At 52.2% G+C, this 13,189-nt stretch overlaps 1 long non-coding RNA gene across 1 annotated transcript; it reads right to left on the bottom strand.

Moving 5' to 3' along the window:
- Positions 1-2,986: 2,986 nt before the first annotated feature.
- Positions 2,987-8,897, bottom strand: LOC125612638. Its single transcript, XR_007343128.1, has 3 exons — positions 8,562-8,897; positions 8,285-8,452; positions 2,987-3,885 (listed from the first exon to the last, which is right to left on the bottom strand). It is a non-coding gene; the product is annotated as an uncharacterized LOC125612638 (long non-coding RNA).
- Between the last annotated feature and the right edge of the window lie 4,292 nt (positions 8,898-13,189).

Genomic DNA, 13,189 nt, shown 5'->3' with positions numbered 1-13,189 from the left:
GGAGGCTGAGCATCAAGGCAGAAGTGTATGGTTGGGGGAAGCAGCTCTCATGGTGATCAGGAAGCAGAGACTCCGCTCACCAGATTAAAAATTTAGACCCACAGCCACGTCCCCAGGGACCCTCCTCCTCCAGCCACCCCCCACCCCCATCCTGCTCTCAGTCACCACTCAGTTAATCCCATCAGGAGACTGATTCACTTATTGGTTAAGGCTCTCCTAACCCAACCATTTCCCCTCTGAGCCTTCTTGGGTCGTCTCACACATGAGCTTTTGGGGGAACACCTCACCCCCAAACCATAACAGTTCCCATGAGACCGTTGCTCCTGTTTAAAGGGGCCGTCACATGTTGGGGTGATTGACCGGCAAGTCTCCTGCTGTTCCTGAAAGGTAGAGGACAGTGACCCAGGCGTTAGGTGTCACTCCAGGGGTCAGAAGCTGGATGTTGTAAAAGCTGACGGTCATATATCCCTGCAAGTCTGCTTGAAGGGGGTGAGACAGATTAGGTAAATTGGGGGCCTATAAACCTTGTGTTACTAGTTTCTCTCTCTCTCTCTCTCTCTCTCTCTCTCTCTCTCTTTCTCTCTCTCTTCTTTTTAGTTATACATGACAGATGTATTTTGACAGATCATACATACATGGAGTATGACTTCCCATTCTTGTGGTTGTACATGATGTGGAACGTACTGGTCGTGTGTTCATATATGAACATGGGAAAGTCATGTTGGATTCATTCTACTCTTTCCTATTCCCTTCCCCCTCCCTCCCTTTATTCTTTGTCTAATCCAATGAGCTTCTACTCTCCCCCTCCTTTTATTGTGTCTGAGTTTCCACATATCAGACAGAACATTCAGCCTTTGGTTTTGGGGATTGGTTTATTTCACTTAACATGATAGTGTCCAGTTCTATCCATTTACCAACAAGTGCCATAATTTCATTCTTCTTTATGGCTGAGTGACATTCTATTGTGTATATGTACCACATTTTCTTTATACATTCATCTGTTGAAGGGCAATTAGTTTGGTTCCATAGCTTAGATATTGTGAATTGAGCTGCTATAAACATTGATGTGGCTCTGTCACTATAGTATGCTGATTTTAACTTGTTTGGGTATATACCAAGGAGGGGGATAACCGGGTTAAATGGTGGTTCCATTCCAAGTGTTCTAAGGAATGTCTATACTGTTTTCCAGAGTGGTTGCACCCATTTGCAGTCCCACCAGCAGTGTATGAGTGTATCCCTTTCCCCACATCCTCGCCAACATTTGTTGTTAATAGTTGCCATTCTGACTGGAGTGAGATGGAATCTCAGTATGGTTTTAATTTTCATTTTTCTAATTGCTAGAGATGATGAAATTTTTTCATATATTTGTTGACCATTTGTATTTTTTCTTCTGTGAAGTGCCTTTCCAGTTCTTTTGTCCATTTATTGACTGGGTTATTATTATTATTTTGGGGCTAAGGTTTTTGAGTTCTTCGTGTAGCCTAGAGATTGATGTTCTGTCTGAGGTGCGTGGCCAAGATGTTCTCCCGGTCTGTGGGCTCTGTCTTCACGAGATTGTTTCCTTTGCTGTGAAGCTTTTTGTTTGACACCATCCCACTTATTGATTCTTGATTTGATTTCTTGTGCTTCCCTAGTTTGATCTTTACATGCTGCATGCAGAGCTGAGCAAAGTTTAAGGTCATCAAGGAGACAGACACCAAGTGAATGCACAAATGCCCAGTTTATCCTGCTTTTAGCAAAGGCAGCCTCGTGAGTTGCTGGAAGCCATTGTGTCCCCCAGCAGGGAGAGGTGAGCCTGAGAATGAGGACAAAATAGAGCCACGGGGAGCTGACAGGATAGGCAGAGACACATTCTTTCTGCCACCCTCTGAGCACCTTAGATCCAGCCACACCTGAAGCTACATATATCTGGACTTTTAAATGACACGTACCAACAAGTTCCATCTTTGTCATTTAAGTCTATTTAAAATTGGGAATTCTGGCTGCTGCAATAGAGTCAAAACAAATAAACTGACCCTTCCGTAAAATAATCTGTTTACATCTGAAGCGAGTTTGTTAGGGGAGGTTAGAGACCCCATTCATAATAATAGCTGACTTTATTGAACACCTATTACGTGCCAATTGCTCTTTATTTTTTGCAGCTTGGAGGAAGGAAGCCGGGGCCAGGCAAGCTCTACCACTGAGCTGCCTCCCCACCCCCACTGCAGCAGCAGCTGCTGTTTAAACACCACCTGTGTGATCTCTTACAATCCTCACAACAGCTCTGCGAGGCGGCTACTAAAACTGACCGCAGTTCTCGATGCAGTCCAGAGAGCTTGGGCAGCTGCCTCAAGGCCACACAGGAGCAGGAAGCACCAGCAGGAGAGCAGCGTTGACCACCCCCTGACCTCAGAGGCTCTGAGCACTCTCCAAGTGTCGGGGAGAAAGAGAGGTCTGCTCCCCGATTTTTCTGCAAGACCAGTTACCAAGAACCACCTCATGGCCCGCCTCGGCCAGTCAGGGAAGGCCTTCTTCATTGTGGACTATAGGTGGCCCACTTCTAAGTGCCCCCTCCTGGTCCTCATCCTGTCCTCTGTGGTCACGGGTAGGTTGGCTCTGTCCCCCACACCAAGACCAGAGATGCTGGAAGCGGCTGTCTGGGCCCCGAGTCTTCTCTCTGACCATGTCGCTCAGGCTGTTCTGTCGTGAGCTGATGGCCCCCACACTGACCCCTGACCTCACTTCAGAGATCATCTTGGGCTAAAGGGAAGCCATGAAACAGATTTCATTGCCAGTGCAGTGCTGCTGTCTCCAGCTCTGCCTTTTGACTTATTCTGGTCTCATCAGAACTTCCAGAGGCTGATTTTTGAAATGAAAGTGTTTTTATTTGGGGGTGGGTGGACAGGTACCGGGGATTGAACCCAGGGGCACTTGACCACTGAGCCACTTCCCCAGCCCTAGTTTATATTTTATTTAGAGACAGAGTCTCACTGAGTTGCTTAGGGCCTCACCTTTGCTGAGGCTGGCTTTGAACTCCTGATCCTCCTGCCTCAGCCTCCCAAGCTGTTGGGATTACAGGCGTGTGCCACAGCGCCCAGCTTGAAATGCAAGTCTTCTTCATTAGCAAAAGCCATGCCAGGAAGGGATGGAGCAGTCTCCTGCCTCCTCAGCTGTAAAGGAGATAGAAAGATCTGTACCATAAAATGAGTTCATAGAATCTTCTGGTGTGATGCAGTACAAAAGAAGGAACGGACAAGATCATCCCCAGTGCAATCCGAGGAGAGCCTTGCTCAAATTGTTCTCAGCATAAAAATCAAAGTCCTAGTTTTGCCTGAAGCCACACTTGGCCTTGATGCTCACCACACCAAACTGGTCCCGTCATTCCTACTCTGTTGCCACCTTCTCCAGCAACATCGCTCAGATTTACCTTCTCTCTCTTGGCACAGGGCTTTGCACATGCTGTTCCTTCTCTCTGAAACACAGTTCTCTGCATCCTTTGTCTACTTAAATCTCCTCGTCCTTCAAGTTTCAAATTTCACGTCCCTAGGGAAGCCTTCTTGGGATCGTTTATATGATATGCTCTCGTGGGTTCCATGCTTTTCCATCGTAGCATTTATCATATTCCCGTGTGTTTGTGCCCCGCTCCTTAGGACAGAGCTCTGCCAGGGCAGGCACTGGGTCTTGGTCACTGCTGACCGGTAACTGGCTCACGAAATAGCATTTGCTCTTTTCTGTGATGTAATGTCTGGCCATGGCTGACGTCAAGCTGTGAATGCGATTTCAAGCAACATTCCTGGAAAAGTTAGTGGGTGAGTGGGTGAGTGAGTGAGTGCCGTTAGTCCAGCAGAAGAGGCCCCTTGGCCAGCGCCTGGGCTCAGCGCACTGTCCACCCGACTGCAGCTGGATCTGAAAAAGAAAAAAAAAAAAAAGCACAGCATTTTACATCAAGTAAAATCTATTCAGTTTGAGTGTCTTCCAGTGACACCGGGATGGAATTTAATCCTCGCTGTGAAGGATTAAGACGTGAGACCAGGTAAGACAGTTAAGAGGCGACTGGCTCACAAGTGGGTTGATCCTTCCTGGGTTATAGAGTCGGGGATCATCCAGGAATTCCGTGCCTGTATTTCTAGCAACTCGGGAGGCTAAGGCAGGAGGATCACAGATTCAGGGCCCGCCTCCCGGGGCAGCTTAGCAAAACCCAGCCTCAAAACAAAGAAATAAAAGGGGCTGGGGTGGGGGAGCTCAGTGGTTAAGCACCACTAGGTTCAGTCCCTGGTTAAAAATAAATGAATAAATAAAAAGAAGAAGAAGAAGAAGAAGGAGGAGGAGGAGGAGGAGGAGACGACGGCAGCTGTGGGCAGGAAAGGCCACGGCCATGAGGTCTCCGAGGGAAATTGGGAATCTTACTGGGAACTGAAGCAAAGGGCGCTTTTGTCCCACTGTGGCAAAGGCCCTGGCTGCGTTGTGTCCACACTGGAGGAAAGGAGGACCTAAGGACGGGGAGGGGGTGTCTGGTAGAGGAAACATGTACCCAGCAGGCGTCAGGTCCCTGGAGACTCCCTGTTACCTGGATTGTGAGAGGAGAAAACAGACTTAAAGGTGGGACGTGTAGGCAGAGGGCGGCCCAGCAGAGCGGCTGGGAGACCCAGTCTGGCCGCGTGGCACAAAGTAAAGCAGCAAGTTTTAGGAGAAGATACCAGGAGTGTGGCCAGCGCTGCCACTTGTGAAGGGGACTCGTGGGGCCGAAAGGCAGCCGGGTGCCGGCATCAGCACCTGGGCCAAGGCCTCTGAGGGCTTCGGGGACTTCTGAGGCTGCGCTGCCCATCACAGGCCCTGGGGCCCAGGAAGGCAGCAGGGGGCCTGGGCGCTCTCCAGGGGCTCTGCCCAGGTGGCCTTGACACTGCTCCTTCACCCCAGTGGGCACAGCCCGTGGTCACCCCGACGTGGCCCAGCTCAGGTTGTGCGGACACTCTGGAGAGTGCAAGCTATAAAGCTTGGCAGATGTGCTGTGGGTCAGGGGGACCGGGTGTGACTCGTGCCACCTCCACCCTGGACGGCACAAGCCATGAGTGTTGGTGACCACATGGTGCTCATTATGCAGGCGCACGGAGAACAGAAATTGCCACCTAGGTTTCAAAGGACGCATCAAACAGCTTTCCCACCCAGGCAAAAACTGGCCACCGAGATGGACCCATGACAGTGCCCACCGAGACGATGCTCACTGCGGCCACGGGAGGGCAGCATGCCACTCCTCCCCGGGTACCAGTGCGCCACCCATGCGAGCTGAAGCACGCGCCACACCCAGCAGAGCCAATGGAGGGGGCTCCCCAAGGCCTTGGTGACCCCTCCTTCCCCACCCCTACTGTGTTCCAGCTGCCAGACCTAGAGTTTTAAGGTTTAACATCTGCCCTGCTGGGTCTCAGACTTGCCTGGAGCCTGGGACACCTTTCCTACTGCCTCCATCTCACCTTTGGAATGTGTGATAGTCTGTTTTTGTTACTATAATCAAATGCCTGAGACTGAGTGCCTTATGAAGAAAAGAGGTTTAGTCAGCTCACAGTCCAGGAGGCTCCACAGCGTGGTGCCAGCTTTGTTCAGTCCTGGTGGAGGCCTCATGGCGGGAGTGTGTGCAAGAGAGACAGTGAGAGAGATCACATGGTGAGATGGGAAGCCAGAGTGAGGGGAGGGGCTGGCAAATCACTGTCACAGAGCTAACTGAGATCCCCCAGATCTGCTCCATCCCTCCCACGACCCACTCTGCTCCTCCTTTCAGGCTCCCACCACCACAGCGCAACCCACGGAGGCCTGAGCCTTGGAGGTGAAGCTCAAGCCACATCCAGGTCACAGCAGGATGGGGGTGACCCTTGGCCTGTCCACCGTGGGCCTTGGAAGCAGATAACTCGTTTTAGGTTGACACAGGGGAGGGCGTGGGTCTCAGGAGGGCCTGTGGCCTTTAATGCTGAGATGACTTGGGACTCTGGGGCGTGGGGGTGGGAGGAGACATTTTATATGTGAGAAAGACGCACGTTTCGGAAGCTAAACCCTGTGCAGCGGTTAGAGGTCTCCCCGATGTTCGTGTTGGAGGGTACCCCACTGTGGGGCCGGGGGGCTGTTAGGAGCTGATTGGGTCCTGGGGACTCTGACTTCAATGAGCACATTAACGGTGATTGAAGGAGTGGATTTGCTAGGAAAGCAAGTCCTCTCTGCTGGCTTGCTCTGTCACACCATGTGATGGCCTCTGCCATGTCATGACCCCCTGGAGGGCCTTCACCCAGAGCCCGAGCAGATGCCCACACCATACTCTTGGACTTAAGAACTGTGAGCTAAATAGACCTCTTCTCTTCTTAAGTTACCTGTCCGTGGTATTTAGTTATAGTCACAGAAAGCAGACCAAGACAGGAATATGCCAGGGGACAACTTTCCCATGTTCCCTGGTGTTCAACATGTCTCTAGTGGGCGGTGAGGGCTGGGCAGACTCTTGAGTAGTGACTCATCAGTGGTTCATGAGAGCAGTTTTTAAAAAATGAAAATAAGTACAAGAGGAGATATTTCAGAGCATTAGCGTTTGTCTCCAGTCACCAACACTAAGTGTGATTTTGGGAAATGTGTGTGTGTGTGTGTGTGTGTGTGTGTGTCCTGGGTTGTGATATAAAACAACTCTTTTACGTCCAATCAATTTGAAAGCCACCATGGTAGACGGCGATCTTTTGTAGTTTAGTGGCTTTGTTTTGTTTTCTGTGTCCTTACTTGGACTTTCCCAGGTCCCTGTCTCTTGCCCGCAGGGACCTGAAGGTGACCCACCGAGCTCCCAGATTGAGGAGAGGCCACTATGAGGGAGGCCTGACTTGGAGGCCGGGGACTTCCTCTTCCTGTCTGCCCCGCCCCCACCCCAGCTCTCAGCCCAAAGTGGTGGCGTCCTTGCCATCCAGGGGCCCCACCTGGTGACAGCGCAGGTGGGAGGGGGAGCACTGAGCTGGGCTTGCTGTCCCCATCCTCCCTGCAGGACCCTGGAGCTGAGCGGGGGGCTGGGGAGGGCTGGAGCTGAGGTCGGACTCAGGCCATCAGGGAGGTCACGTGTCCTGCGGGAAAGCTCCCGGGCTCTCTCTGGCTGAGTAATGACATCGTAAATCAGCCCAGAACCCGCACTAGACGGCGTGTGTGTGTGTGTGTGTGTGTGTGTGTGTGTGTGTGTGTGTGAGAGAGAGAGAGAGAGAAAGAGAGGGAGGGAAGGAGAGCTCCATTTTACAGAGACAGAAAGAGCCCAGAGCGGGGACTGTCACACAACCGTGGCTGGAATCTGGACACTGCGGCCCAAGCAGATGACCCCTGAGAGTCCCCGGCATCCCTGAGGTGGTGACAAGATCTCAGCCGTCCTGGTGCTGATGACACGGGGACTCCTGGAGGACACCCACTATCAGCCGAGCGCCAGGTCCCGAGTCCCTCATGGGGGGGATCTTTGGTGGCTTGGGCTATTGTCACACTGATGGGGGGAGGAGACCGAGGGCGCCATGTACTGGGGGACAAAGGAGCAAGGCTGCCATTCGGTGCCTGGCAAGGGTCCCCGGGCTCCCGGGTCTCCAGAGCTCTGCGGACCTCCTCTGTGCCACCGTTTGTGGGCACCAGAGTGACAGCTATGGCCACAACTGGGCCGTGACAAGACAGCTGCCGAGAGAGGAAGTGGTGCAGGGAGGGAAGGGGCGACATGCAGCAGGGTGGCGGGGGCTCTGCCTGAGGAGGGGACCTGAGGCCCGGAGGAGCCAGACTCCCTGAGTTCTCAGGAACAGGTGCCTGGGCAGAGGGGACAGTCAGCACGGTGGCCCCGGTGGCCCCAGGTGGGAAAGAGCTAACAGAAAAGAGGAAGTGAGAATGGGGTGGGGGGACAGGGGCGGGTCCCCGCAGAGCCCGGCCAGCCTCTCCTCCTGCGCTGGGAGGCTGCTCACCGCCCCTCACAGGCCACCTTCCCCTGCCATGTCCCCTGAAGGTCCTTGCCCAGCCGCAGTTCCTGGCCCCCCCCCCCCCCCCGGCCATGTCCTGGCTCTCTGGCACTGTCTCTGCAGGGCCACCTGTGTGTCACCATGGATCTGCCTCGGCTCTGTCCCCGAGGTGCCTCGACTTCACTACCGTCCCCCAGGGATCTGCTTCCAACAGGGCCCTCCGAGGTGCTCCCCTGGCCACCCCAGCTGGGCCCCATGGCCCTGGTGGCAGCAGGACGGCTCCTCACTGGGGCTCTGTGTCCATAGAACACCCGAGGGACATTCATTTCCCTTCTCAGTTTTCTTTTGGAAGCCACCTTCCCTTCTCTTACGTGGACCGATTGGTCGGGGTCCACCCCTTCCCCAGATCCAGCGATGAGCACATCATCCAAGTAACGCCAATGAGAAACAGCTGTGGGACATCTCTGGAACAGTTGGGAAAGCAGATCTTCATTCTGCCTTAGTTACTTGTCTGTTAGGCTGCTGGGGACCATCCCTGCCTTACGAGGAGAGAAATCGCATGAAAACGAAGCCAGTATTGAAGAAAGCAAGAGAAGAAAAGAGGCACGGTCGTCTGTGAATTAGTTTAGCACCAGGATCCAGCCATACCTGAAATCCAAACTCCCCCGCTCCTCCAGAGTTTCTATTATAAAAACAAACAAATTCCTGGTTTGGGTTCCAGTCACTTGCGGGGGGAAGGCCTAATTGATAATAAGATGGGCGGCAAGGAGTCAAGTTTAGGTACTTTCCCCTCCAGGGATGTGGGCAGGTGCTTCCTTTCCCAGAAACCACTCCCCCTCTACAGACTCCAGTTGTAAGAGACCTGAGTGTTTGAGGTTTGTGCAACCCGAGGCAGAAAAGCAGAATCAAAGCAGGAGGTCAGAGGTAGAGCAGCTGCAGGAGCAGCCCCGCCCCTGGCAGCAGGAACTGGGAATCTGCATTATTAATAAGAGATCCATTTCCCTTTACTCTTCTCCTTGGGGGGCAGAGCCTTAATTTTATCAGCCTGAGTTTATTAACTCTGGCCACGTGTTCAGGAAAAGCAACCTCAGCCTCTGTGTGGCCCACGCCCGACAGCCTTCTCCAGTCTCTTGTTAGGAATTGGTGCTGGGAAGGGCTGTGCCACCTGGGACCCAGGACAGGTGAGAGGAAACCCCTTGAGGACCGGTCGGCAGGAGGCTTTGGGGAGGAAAATGGTTTTGCCTTTAGAAAAGCAACGCAGGACGCAGCAAGGCCCTGAGCAACTCAGTGAGACCCTGTCTCAAAATTTAAAAAAAAAAAAAATCAAAAAGGGCTGGGGGTGGGGCTCAGGGGTAAAGCATCCCTGGGTTCAATCCCCAGTCTCCCCACTAAAAAAAAAAAACAAAAACAACAGCACAGGAGAAAGAAACTTCATTTCCCCCTTGCCAGAGACAGTGTGGCCACGTGGAGAGGCCTTGATTGGCATGGAATCAGACTCTCTCACACTCTCCATCCAAAGCAGACCTACAGCACTCCAGGGCTTTCTCTTTCCCTGCATCCGTGTGGGAGAAGAGGGGGTGGGTGTGACATTTTTCTGGCTTAACAAAGGAAAAACTCACAAATATTTATCCTTTTTGGAGTCTGTGTGCCAATTGAAGCATTATTCCCGGGATGAAGAACTATTAAGACAACACATCAGAATTGCACACTTGGGAAGGTTAAAATTTCCTTTTGCGAGATGTCCCGATGATCTCTGAAGTCCCTGCGGTCCGCAAAGAGCATTTGCCAGAGGAGTTTTATGATGCGGATGATTTTCGGCAGCTGCAAGGAAAGAGTCCATCCTCCCCACCGCATCTCTTTGACATTGCTCTCACTAGCACTCAGAAGAACCTATGATCTTTGAGAGCTAGAATTCCTTTAGTTAGTACCAAGAGCAAAATCAGAGAGGCTACACACTTAGATGAAGGACAGGAAATGGGCAGAGTCCATTTTTAGCCAAAGGAAGTGTCAGGTTTTAAAGTTTTGCATCTGTAGAAAATGATGGCTGGAACTATGGCAGCCATAGTGCCACCCTGAGGGATGATCAGGCCAACATGCCCAAAACCCTGAGTCCAGGAAGACACCATTTAATTGATAGATATAGAGCATCTCCTTACCTTTGTGGAACTAGTTATTTTTGTAAAATAATAAAGGCCTTTAGTTTTTACAATGTTTGGAATGTATTCTTCATTACTTGCAGCCAACTGTGTCTTATATGATACACCTGGGGTGAGTAATGCACACAAGATGGGTAAGCCAGTGTGGCGCAGGAAACTGAGAGGATGGCCCAGTCAGTGGCCCTTACTGGGCATTATCACAGCTGTCTGTGTTGAGACAGACTCCTGATCTCTTCCAGGCCCAATCATGGCCGTACATGACTATGAGGACCATCACGTAGAAGGGAGTCGTGAATATTTTTTCTTCAGTTCTAACCACCAACCACTAAATTTAATTAAGGTCATTCCCAGAACATGCTACTCATCAACCCTGATAATTCAGCTACAAAGAGATAAAAATATCAGAACAGCAATTGCCTTTGGGGGTGCATTAGGGAGTGGAGATTAACTGGGAAGGGGCAGAAGGAGACTTTAAGGGCTGATGGAAATGTTCTTTATCTTAACAGAAGTGTGTAATACATAAAGGTGTACCTTGGTCAAAAGTCAGCCAGTATGCATTTAGCTGGGCACAGTGATGCACACCTGTAATCCCAGCAGCTTGGGAGGGTGAGGCAGGAGGATCGAGAGTTCAAAGCCCAGCCTCAGCAACTTAGTGAGGTGCTAAGAAACTCAGCAAGACCCTGTCTCTAAATAAAATGCAAAATAGGGCTGGGGGGGTGTGGCTCAGAGTTGGAGAGTCCCTGAATTCAATCCCTGGTACCGCCCCCGAAGGAAATAAATAAAAATAAAAGGTGTTAAAATTGCATATAAACCTTGCATTGTTCTTTCATACACTTTATTTACTTATTTGCGGGGCTGGGGATCAAACCCAGGGCTTCACACATGCCAGGCCCGCACCTGGCCTCTGAGCTCCCTCCCCAGCCCCGTTCCATAAGCTTCAACCATGTCTAGCTCACTCCTAATGCCTCGGACAATGTGAACGGTCTATCAGTCACTCTTCTACTGCTTTAATTAGGGGACAATGACAGTGGGGAGCAAAAAGGGCTGAACATCTTCAGACCAGATGCAATGGTTTTTCCAGATAATTTCCCATCTCGGACTCTGCAGGTGCAGGCCCCATGGGCATCCTTCGGGCTGAAGCCGGCTGCAGTCTGTGTCTCTCTCAGTGACATCCCAGCCAGGCCCTTCTCTTCCAGCGATGTGGCACCCAGAGGCCTCAGTGGCCCGAGACCACCAGCCTACACTGCAGGCCCTGGAAAGGGAAGGCCAGAAGACATGGAGATTGTCTAAAGTGGAAGGTTACAATGAGAAATCAGAGACGCCAACACCCTGCCCTGCTGCTGCCCCGCCTTGCTCTGGGTGGTTTGCAAGGCTCCTCCAGGTGCCCCTCACGGCCACCCTGAGGTGGGTGCTTTCTTGTTTGCAGATGTGGAATCCCAGCCCCTGGAGAGGGTGCACAGTGTCTGCAGGGAGCGGCAGGTATGAATCAGAGTCGCCCCTTCCAGTCAGGAAGTCAACAGAGAAGGCTTTGTGGGTGACAAGGATGAGTCACAGAAGAGCCACAGAGACATCTGGTTAGAAAAGCCTAACGGCAGGAGCCGGCTGCTGTGGGCCTGGGGAGGAAGGAGGAGGGACAGGGAGGACGGGTGGCAGCACCAAGCGGCTGGCCGGCCATTCAGGCTGGAAGGCCACAGTCACAGGCTCGGACTCCAGAGCATTCCCCTCACGACCCCAAGCATCACCACAGCCATACCCGTGAGTGTCCCATCCTCCCCACGGTGTCCCAGCAGAGGGACAATAAAATCAGAGCAGGGGACTGAGGTTTGGGGACTAGCCTTGGGGCATAGACCTCCTGCCTGCAGGAGGACTCCAGCTTGGAAGGCCTGGAATATTCCGTATGGACGCGTGGAATGTTCCTTTAGGGGTGCTTTGCCGGTGTCCTCCCCAGGGTTGACTGAGACACAACCACCTGCACCAGGAAACCGGACTGAGGCGGGTCTGGGTGTGACCTCGCTCCACACCCAGGGGGATGCAGGCAGATCAGGTGACCCCGTGACAGACCACTGCCCTGGGGACCTCGGGGACCTCTGGGACCTCTTCCCATGAGCGATCACTGCAGAGGAGGTACAAACCAAACATGGGACCCTCACTTGGATCGCAGCTGCACTGACCCCAACCCCAGTTGGAGAGGACGGCAGGACCCACACCCCCACCCATGGGAAGCCCCGCCTGCCGCGCAGGCGTGTTAAATGCCTAAATCTGCAACATGGGGATAGCGGTGGCATTTAGTGGAGAACCCACAGAGGGGTTAGGACACATATGAGCCCGTTCTAACGTCAGCTCTTGTGAAAAATAGAATATGGCCTTGATTAAAAAAGACAAAAAAGGGATGGGGGGCTGGGGCTGTGGCTTAGTGGTGGAGCACTTGCCTAGCATGTGTGAGGCCCTGGGTGCAATCCTCAGCACTGTGTATAAATAAATGAATAAAATAAAGGTCCATCAACATCTAAATATTTTTTTAGAGAATTTTAATATTTATTTTTTAGTTCTCGGTGGACACAACATCTTTGCTTGTATGTGGTGCTGAGGATCGAACCCGGGCCGCACGCATGCCAGGCGAGCACGCTAGTGCTTGAGCCACATCCCCAGCCCCAATATATATATATATACTGAGAGCCACGGCCGAGTCTGTATGGCCCCTGGCATTTTGTCGGCCGTGGCTCTCAGCATATACATATTTTAAAAATCCAAAGCTGGATACTATGGGGTAAGCCTGTAGTCCCAGCTACCCCGGAGGCTCAGGCAGAAGGATCACCTGAGCCCAGGAGTTTGAGACCAGCCTGGGCAACACAGTGAGGTCCCATCTCCAAAAGCAAAAAGCACACAGATCAAGAAAAAGCAATAAGCCGCGCACAGTGGCGCACGCCGGTCATCCCAGCGGCTTGGAAGGCTGAGGCAGGAGGATCTCGAGTTCAAAGCAGCCTCAGCAATAGCGAGGCCTTAAGCAACTCAGTGAGACTCTGTCTCTAAATAAAACACAAAATAGGGCTGGGGGTGTGGCTCAGTGGTTGAGTGCCCCTGAGCTCAATCCTAGGTCCCTCCCCCCAAAAAACGAAAGAA

Source organism: Marmota marmota, unplaced genomic scaffold (genome assembly GCF_001458135.2).
Source record: "Marmota marmota marmota unplaced genomic scaffold, marMar, whole genome shotgun sequence".
NCBI lineage: Eukaryota > Metazoa > Chordata > Mammalia > Rodentia > Sciuridae > Marmota > Marmota marmota.
This window is presented reverse-complemented; position numbering and strand designations above follow the sequence as displayed.